Below are 9,751 nucleotides of genomic sequence, written 5' to 3'. Positions count from 1 at the left end.
TTGAGATGGGGGAAAGGAGAAAGGAAACGGGGGAGGGAATATGTATATATATTACTACTGATCTTTGGGGTTCATCAAAAAGAACAGTTTGTGCTTGCATTATTTGATCATTTTTTATCCCCATATCTCGTAACCTGAGCAACTACTATGATGACAACAATACACAATATATTGTGTATCTCCTATTATTTTGTTTTGAAATTCCGTATCATTGTTTTTATTCTCTTTTCGTTTTAAAATAAAAAACTGCAACAATAGCACAGCATTTTTTTGTTTAAAGAAGAGTTCTTCATGGAGACATAGTAAGGCCAACTTACACTGAGTGAAAACTTGGTGCCTCAGCCATGTGAGTAGAAGTTACAGGAGCCAGGAGCCCAGTCCTCAACTTGGAAGGCTGAGCCTTGGGTTGTGGTTCCCGGCACAGCATTTTGATCTTCCTCTTTCTTCTTGGGGAAACACTTCCCGATCAAGGTTATTGAGGCCTTGTGCATAGATTCATCTCCATGGTTCTGCAGAGCTTCAGTGTTGTCCAGGTTTCCACAGTCTTTGGTCATTATACTGAGTTTCTCAGATTCATCTGATTTCTCAGCAGCCTGAGAGTTATTCAAAACTGCATCCAGAAAGAATAAACTGATTTTTTTTTTATATTTTGCAGGTAAGAAGTTTATCATTGGTTCTGCTATATCACGAGGAGCAAGGGTTGCAGTCTGTGCCACTGTCCCACTGCGTGTGTAGCTGGTCACAGCCTGCACTGTTGGAGCTGTTAAAGCTGAATACACGTGCAGAGCTGTGGTGTGGCCCGGGCATGGCTGACCTGAGAATGAGGAGATGCTTCAGGGGGTAAGATAGGCCACAGCTGAGGTCACCTGGAGACTTTCCCCTGAAATAGTTCTCCTTAATTAGCATTGTGTGTTGCTTTGAGGGGTCTCTGAACCCCTCCCGAGATCCTGCTCAGGTTTCCTGCATTTTCCACTCAACTCCTTGCTTGTTCTGACTAAACACGGGCTGCCTAGTGTTAGTCACCGGCTAGTAGAGTTATGAGCTCTGCAGAGGACTTTAGTTCTCCTGGAGACCTGAAGATCGTATTGCTTGTCTCATTCCTTTGGGCCTTCACTGTACACCTGTTTGGAGGATTGGGGGGCCTAGGCACAGACCCCAACACTGCAGGGCTTCCTTTTGGTCTTAAATTTTTTTTTGGTCTTTTTCATTTTTATCGGTACCAGGGATCGAACTCACGACTGCCTGCTTGCAAGGCAGGCGCTTATGCCACTGAGCTAAATCCCCAGCCCCTCCTTTTGGTCTTAAAATTAACCTTAGAGAGAACACTGACGAGGTTTGGGTTTAGTCTATGATTTACAACTTGCTGAATCTGGTCCTGGCCACCAGTTGTGATGTTTGACAGTGTCCATTCAGCTTCCTTCTGAGTATTTGGGGTGGGTGATCAGGGTGGGAAATACAGCAAGTGTCCCTGCGTCTATCACAATCTGAGTCTGTTCTTCTTTTTCAGTGACAATATTCCCCATGGCTCTTGGCGTGGAAGTCCTAACTGGAAATTCATGAGATCCAATAAACTTCACTAGCTGAGCCACACCTCTTCTTTTTCAAACACATAAGCGCATTCCTTTGGATCTTTGGTAAGGTGAGAAATAGCCCAAAAGGCATCTGATGCTTTATGATCCCTTTGGTGCAGTAGATGAACTAAATAGGAAGAATTTGCTCAATAATGTCTGACGGGGTTGCAGGAACTTCATTTTAACAAAGGTCTGAAAGTGTCCACCTAAGAGTATGTAAGTAACCACAACTGAAGATGACAGAGCAGAAAATCCAAGAAGAGTCAAGAGTAGGCGAACTCTACCATGTTTGATAACCAAGTCACACTGAACTGGACCATTGCCTGCTGTGTCTTCTAGAGCTCCCACACTTATTCACTGATGGGGCCAGTTGAAGATGCCAAGAGCAAACTGAGTGTCGAGGTAGTGCCTCCATCCATTTAGCCTTGACCTGATCTGTTGACCCAGAAGCAACGTTAGTAACTCCCCAAGCAGACCCAAAGAGAATGGGGTCACACTCGCTTCTTCCTAAGAAGGACACACATTTTGGAGTCAGAGTAGCCGGGATCATGTCAACCATAGAGGCAGGGTGCTGTTTTTCATGAGAAGTCAGTTTCCCTGCAGCTTGAGTAGCTTGAGGCTGGCTTTCAAGATTGTTGCTACTTACTCTTTGACAGTTTCATCAACGTGCTGATTTGCAGTGAGGGTCCTGGTTGTGGTAGTTTCCTACATTGGTGAAGCGGCATCATCAGGAAATAAGCTTACATTTCTTCTTCTTCACATCTGGCCCTCCTTTTTATCTTTTCTCAGTTCCACAGTAACTTCTATCCTGTGCTACCTCGTGTCTGTACTGTCTTCCCCCTTGTTTGCGAATCTACTCAGATAAGCAGGTGGTGGGAAGCAGCTTTTCCACTGGTGGACGTAGTTATGAGATGGAGAGAGAAGGCTGCCTAGTGAGCTCAGAGGCAGTTTAGGGCTCACAGGTGGTGGACAGGTTGCCCTCAAGCTGTCCACTGAGGCTCAACCCAGGAATAGTATGCCTATCACCCTCTCTTTGTTTATGTTTTTTGAGATGAAGTACTACGCTCTGCAAAGTGCATACCTTAGTAATAGTAGGGATTCATGTTGCAAATCTTTGTAAACATGATATTTTTAAAGATATTTTAAATTCATTTACATTGGTGTTCATCAGTTCTCCATTTACAGAAGATTTATGCACACACTTAGGATGTAAATATATAACCTTGATTTTTTACTCACACTTTTGATGCTTTATATTTTTCTCAGTTTTTTTGGGCGGGGGCTTAGTGTTAGCTAATACTTCTAGTGCTTTATTTGACTTCTGTTCACAGTGTGAAATATCCACCTCATTAACGTTCGGTTGTGTTTCTTTCCTTGCTTGGTTTTGGTTTTGTGTAGCATTTGATTACAGTAAGGCACCACTCCACTCTCCAAGGTTAGCATGCGAGTCTTTGCTTAAAACTCATATCTTCCATGTCTTCAGTCCTTGCTTCTTTTTTTTTTTTTTTTTTTTTTTTTTTTTTTTTTTTTTGGTCTTTTTTGTTTTTACTGGTACCAGGGATCAAACTCACAACTGCCTGCTTCCAAGGCAGGCGCTTATGCCGCTGAGCTAAATCCCCAGCCCCCAGTCCTTGCTTCTTTTATTGGGAACTAGTGTCAGAATCAAATATCTGGACACAGTAAATATTCTCTGCCCCTACGGTGCCGGTTGACTTGAGTCCTGTGAGTCCTGGCAGCTTCCTCTTTCACTAACAGAGGAAAAAAATTGTGTTTATCAACTCATACATGTAAATGAACATCTCATATATATTTCTGCTCAAATCCATATGTGTACATAGTTGTGTGATGTTATCCATGAAGTCCTACTGATATCCCAGGACCACGTGGTCTAATCACGTACTACACTCATCAGGGGTCCCACTCCCAATTAGCTGCATGTTACCTACTAGTGAGAAACGTGGTTCCGTTAAATTTTACCACTGACGCCCAAAGAATACATGCAGACATGATTCAGGATTATCAGTCCGATCCCACTTGTGGAACAGCTTGACAGAGTTATACAGGGCTTATACAAAAGTTCTTTAACTTTAGAATCCCCATCTGTTTCTTAGTTTACTTAGTTCAGTCATAGTTTCTCCCACTGCTTCCACTAAGTTATTTAATGCATTTATATTTTTATTTCATCCCAGTGATCACCTAGCCTATTAAATGTTTCTATTTTGCATATATTCAGATTCACATTTTGTGTTATAAAATTTAGCAGAAATTTGAAAAACAGTATCATGTATATGCCATTACAGTATTCAGAATTTTTCTTTTTTTAAAATTTTATTTAAAAGGAAAAAGAGAAAAAACAAAACAAAACAAAACAGTGTAAGGGTACAAGTAATACAGAACTACAAAAAAAAAAAAAAAACCAGTAAGAAATCACCGGTTAATAGATTACATATTATCATCTTAGAGATAGTTGCTCAAATCACAGTATCAAAGCATACAAAGTGGACATTCAAACAGTGAGACTGCAAACAGTTGTGTTCAATGATCCAACCAAAAACATTAATATGGTCAGCTATTTAACATCCCTAAACACACTTGCTGTTGTATCATTTAGAACTCTTTTTTTCCCCTCTCTTTTTTACAACAAAATTTACACATTTTGGGTTTTATTGCTCCTTAGTTCTTATTACTTTTTTTGGGGGGGAGAATAAAGTCAAATATGGCAAAACAAAGCTGTCAGTCAAACCAAGGATAGACATAGCACATGATGTAAAACAGAGTACAAGGTCATCAACAATGGTTATCAACAATGTCTCTTGTTTCCTTAAAAAGAATTGTCTATCTCATTAGATATTATAAAGTTGAACAAAACAGTAGAGAACAAGACCAATAAAACTTAAGCATTGTAAACATCACAGGACTTCCAAAGGAGACAATAGTCAAACCAGAATGGGCATCTTAGTGAATCTTATTGCCTTCAAAGTAGTTGCCTATACCCTCAAACTTGATCCTACCATACAGAATGGAACAGAGTCTAATCAGTCAAAATAAGATAGTGGGAGTATTACAGGACTTCACTACCCTGTAGAAATGTCTTGCATTTTATTTACCCAGATTTTCTCTCTTATCTACCGCTAGAAACTATTGATACCTTCATTGCATGTTTAATATTACCTATTTCTATAAATGGAATTTCACCTTATATAGTGTTTTAAAACATAGTTGTTTCACTTAGCAACATGCTTTTGAGATTAGTATAGTTTGTATGAGTGTTTTAGATTTGACTGTGTTAGCCTCTAAAAGTTCTAAGAACCTTTGAGGTGCTTACTGGTCATGTCTGCAGCTTCTTTAGCAATACATCTAGTTGAATAATGTCTCCATTTAATTGGATGCTTGTCTTTTTATTATTGAATAAGACTCTTTAGGATATTCTGGAAAAAGACTCTCATGACCCACTTAGTTTCTAATGTTTTGTCCCATCTTTGAGTTGTCTTATGTACGTATAAATAGTGAAAGTTTTAAGTTTAGACGTTCACTTTATTCTCTTGTCTCTTGTGTTGGGAAATGTTACAGAAATCGTTTAACATAAGGCTGTGGGAACTCATTGGTTTGTTCTCTTGTACAGGTTTTGCATATTTAGCCCCTGCACTGAGATCTATAGTGCAACTTTAGGTTAATAAGTATGTTTCAAGAGGGAGGAGTCCGATTTGCACATGGGTATCTAGTGATCTCAGCATAGCTGAAAAAAAAATTGTTGCCTTTGAATTGTTTGTGCAATCTTTTAAAAATTGATCTTACATTTAAAATTGATTGATTGATTGATTGATTTATTGAGACACAGGGTCCAGGCTGTGAACTTGCTATGTATCCTATACTTTCTCAAATTAATGATCCTTCTGCCTCAATCTCTGGAATACTGGGATTATAGATATGTGTCAACACGTGCTGCCCCAGGGTTCATTATTTGAACTCTGGCTTCTGCTCTGGTGATCTGTATGCTTACCTTTACGCTAATATAAAAGTATATTGATCACTAACATTTTCATAAAGTGTTGAAAACCATAATATGAGGGAAGTACTTCATTTTGTCCTTTTATTAATCAATATTGTCTTGGCATTTGTAATTGAATTTTAGAAACTGCCAATTAATTAAAAAATCCAACAGGAAATTTTAGAGATTTTTTCCTTTTCTGTTTACTTAAGAGAAAAAAGATACAGAAAAGAAAAACAAAAAGCAAAAGAGAAAAACAAAAAAACAACAACAAAACAATAACAGTACAGGTTTTCAAAACAAGATGATAGGAACTTAACAATGGTTGTAATATTGCATATTGTTACTTCAAAGGGATTGTGTAGATTACCAGATGGAGACGTGTAAAATTGATCCAATAGTATGAGTATTAACTTCTCTTTCCCAAGAACTAACACAATTAGTAGTACAGTCATCTTAATGATCTTACATATATATATATATATATATACACACACACACAAATTTATGTCTTTTCAGTTTTTCCTCCCTTATTTTTCTCCTGTCTGCACGTGTATCACTGTGGCATGCTGTTATCAACTCTTCTGGGAAATGCCCAGAAGAGACTGGCAGAGCTGGCTCAAATGGAATCTCTAATTCTTGCTTTTTGAGGGATCTCCATACTGATCTCCACAGTGATTGCACCAGCCTGCACTTCTCAAGCAGTGGAGAAAAGTTCATTTTCCCCCCACAACCCCTCCAGAATTTGTTATTGGTTGATTTCTTGATATTGGCTATTCTTTCTGGAGTGAGATGAAATCTCAGTGTTGTTTTAATTTGCACTTTTTGAATAGCCAATGATGCTGAATATTTTTTTCATGTATTTATTTTCCATTTGTATTTATTCATCTGAGAAGTGTATATTCATGTCAGATGCCCAGTTTTGGACTGGGTCTTTGAATTTTGGGGGCCTGATTTTTAAAATTCTATACATGTTCTAAATAGAAGTCCTTTGTCTAAGGGGCAGTTGGCTAAGGTATTTTCCCAATTTGTAGGTTTTCTTTTCACTCTGTTGGAGATTTCTTTTGACACACAAGAACTTTTTAATAAAATGAAATCCCAGTTGTTGATTCTGTGAAGTATTTCCCATGCAGTTTGATTTTGTTCATAAACTCTGCTTACCCCTATGTCATCAAGATTTCTACCCACTTTGACATCCAGGAATTTAGTTTTCTGTTTTAATAGTTAGATTTCTGATTTTTGATCTCTGTGCATGGTGATATATAGAAGTCTAGTTTTAGTTTTTGTCATATGAAAAGCCAGGTTTTTTTTTAGCACCACTTATTAAAGAGACTGTCTTTATTCCAGTGAACATGTTTGGCCCCTTTGTCAAAGATAATGTGGCTGGGAGTGTTTGTAGTGGCTGTATCTTCCAGTCTATTCCATTGATCTTCAGGTCTGTTTTTATGCAGTACCAGCTGATTTTATCACAGTAGCTTTGTAGCATAATTTCAGGTCAGGGATTATGGTGCATCCTGCAATGTTGCCCAGAACTGCCTTTGTTACTCTAGGTTTCTTCTAGTTCCAGATGAATTTTAGGAGCAATTTCTCAAGATCTGTGAAATACTCAAATGGTATTTTGATTGGAATTGCATTAAATCTGCATAACAATTTTGGGAGAATGGCTATTTTCACAATGTTTATTCTTCCTATCCATGAACTAGGAATGTCTTTCCATTTTCTGATATCTTCACAATGTCCTTTTTCAGAGTAATTTAATTTTCACTGAATAGGTCTTTTACTTCCTCTGTTAGATTGACTCCTAAGTATTTCAATTTTTGGGATGCTATTGTGAAGGGTGTTGTTTCTCTTGTTTTTCTCTCAGTGAGTTTGTTGTTTGTGTAGAGGAATGCTACCGAGTGTTGATTTTGTATCCAGCTACATGACTGAATTTGGTTATTACATCTAGAAGTCTTTCAGCAGAGTTTTGGGGGCCTTCTATGTAGCGTGTCATATCTGCAAGTAATGATAATTTAACTTCTTCCTTTCCTAGCCTTATTTCTTTTATTTCTGTCTCTTGCATGATTGCCTTGGCTAATGTTTCCAGAAATATATTAAATAGGAGTGGTGATAATGGACATCCTTGTCTTGTTCCTGATTTTATATTGAAAGTTTTTGGGTTTTATCCATTTATTAAGATGTTGGCTGTTGGTTTATTCTGTATGGCTTTTATCAAATTGAGATAAAGATCATCTATTCCAATTTCCCATAGGGTTTTTATTATGAATGAGTGTTGGATTTTGTAGAATGCTTTTTCTGCATCTACTGAGATGATCATGTGATTCTTGTCTTTGGCTCTGTTTTCTTTTTAAGACATCTTTCCTTTCCTCATCACTAGCTGCTGTCCTGTCTTCAAGGTTTGAAAGTCAATCTTCAGCCTCTTTCAAGCAGTTTTGCCAGCTTTTGACTTTTTAATTTCCTGGACATCTCTTAGAATCTGTTTCATACATTGTAACTCCTCTCTATATTGTTCATTCAAGGTTTCCATCATTTTCCTATGCTCCTCTCTTTTAATCTATGTCTTCTTTAGATATGCTCAGCAATTCTTTCATTATGTTTGTGATTTCTTCTTTATTTGAGACATTATTTCTGATCTGATTACTTTTACAGTCTCATGAAGTTATTTCTTTACTTCAGTTGCTATCCTTGTGGAGATTTCAGGGGTGTGACTTCCATTTCCTTCCATGACTGTATCTCCCAGACTTGTTATATGTGGGCTGAGATTGCCTTTTGCTCCTTCCTGTTGACATTCTCCTGGTTTTCTCCCAGCAAGCTGGTTGTGGGGTCCCAGGCACTTCCCACACTGCCCCTCCACAGTGCAGAGGAATAAGACAAACACCTGGGTTTCTCTGACCCCAGGTTCCCAGAGAGGTAGCAGGGTATGGGTGGGCTTCTCCAGATTGTGCAGATATGCTGGGGCTTCCCTGATGGCCATGGTGGGGTGGAGCTGCTTCTTCCCTTAGCCTGTGTGTCTGTACTGAAACTCCCCTGAGGATGGCAGACACACAGGGGTGTGTTTGTCTGAGTCTCCCAGTGGCCAGTGGCTGCCTGAAGGAAGCAAAAGTCTCCAGTGGTGGTCTGCAGGTCCATGGGGTACCTGGCTGCATGTCTCTGCTCTTGCTGGAAGCCTACAGGAAGCAAGTCTTCTGATGACAGTGGCTGGCAGGCAGAGGCGGATCCATCTAGATCTCTCTGCTCATGCTGGTTGTCCATGGCAAGTAAGCCTTCTGATGGTGGTGGCCAGCAAGTGGATGTGTATCTTTGGTTCTGTTAATATCGTGTATTACATTTATTGATTTGTGTATATTGAACCACCCCTGCATGCTTGGGGTGAATCCCAGTTGGTCGTGGTGTACAATCTTCTTGATGATTTATTGAGTTCTATTTACCATTGGTTTTTTTTAAGGATTTTTGCATCTATATTCAATAGGGACATTGGCCTGTGATTCTCTTTTATGGTTGAATGTTTATCTGGTTTTGGTATTAGGGTAATACTTGCTTCTAGGAATGAGTTGAGGAGAATTGCTTCCCTTTCAATTTCACTGAAGAGTCTGAGGAGTGTTGGCATTATGTCTTCCCTAAATTTCTTATAGAAATTCAGCAGTGAATCCACCAAGACCTACACTTTTCTTTATTGGTAAAGCTGTAATTACATTTTCAATTTCATTAACTGAAATTGAGTTATTCAGCAGTTTTACATATTCTTGATCCAGCTTTGGTAATTCATATGTTTCTAGGAATTGAGACTTTTTCAAAAAATATGTTTCATTCAATGTATAGAAATACTTTGGGAGTATTTCCAATATATAAAGCATTCTGATCAATGAAGGTGAAATATTTTATGCTTTATATATTGAAGACATTTTTCTTTTAAGCATTTTGTAATCTTGCATATACATAGCTATTAGGATTTTTATTTAAGTATATCCCTTGTGCTAGTTAAAATGGAATGTGTATTTTAATTTCTACGTTGCCAGTTGCTAATGTGAAGGTATAGTTAATTTTTATACATTGGCATTGTATTAGGTTACCTTCATGAGCTTGTTCTTTAGTTTTAATACTATGTCAGTGGATTTCTTGGGAAATTCCATACCCAAAGTGAGGCATCAAAGAATGATGATAGTCTGACTTATTCTTTTATAACACAGGTACT

The 9,751-nt window shown here is 38.3% G+C and overlaps 1 pseudogene; it reads right to left on the bottom strand.

Moving 5' to 3' along the window:
- Positions 1-338: 338 nt before the first annotated feature.
- LOC100721731 (importin subunit alpha-1-like) lies at positions 339-8,811 on the bottom strand (annotated as a pseudogene).
- Positions 8,812-9,751: the final 940 nt, after the last annotated feature.

This window comes from Cavia porcellus, unplaced genomic scaffold, assembly GCF_034190915.1.
Source record: "Cavia porcellus strain 051 isolate PalLab524CR breed Dunkin Hartley unplaced genomic scaffold, mCavPor4.1 scaffold_6, whole genome shotgun sequence".
Lineage (NCBI taxonomy): Eukaryota > Metazoa > Chordata > Mammalia > Rodentia > Caviidae > Cavia > Cavia porcellus.
The sequence above is the reverse complement of the archived record's forward strand: the minus strand, read 5'-3'. Positions and strand labels throughout refer to the sequence as shown.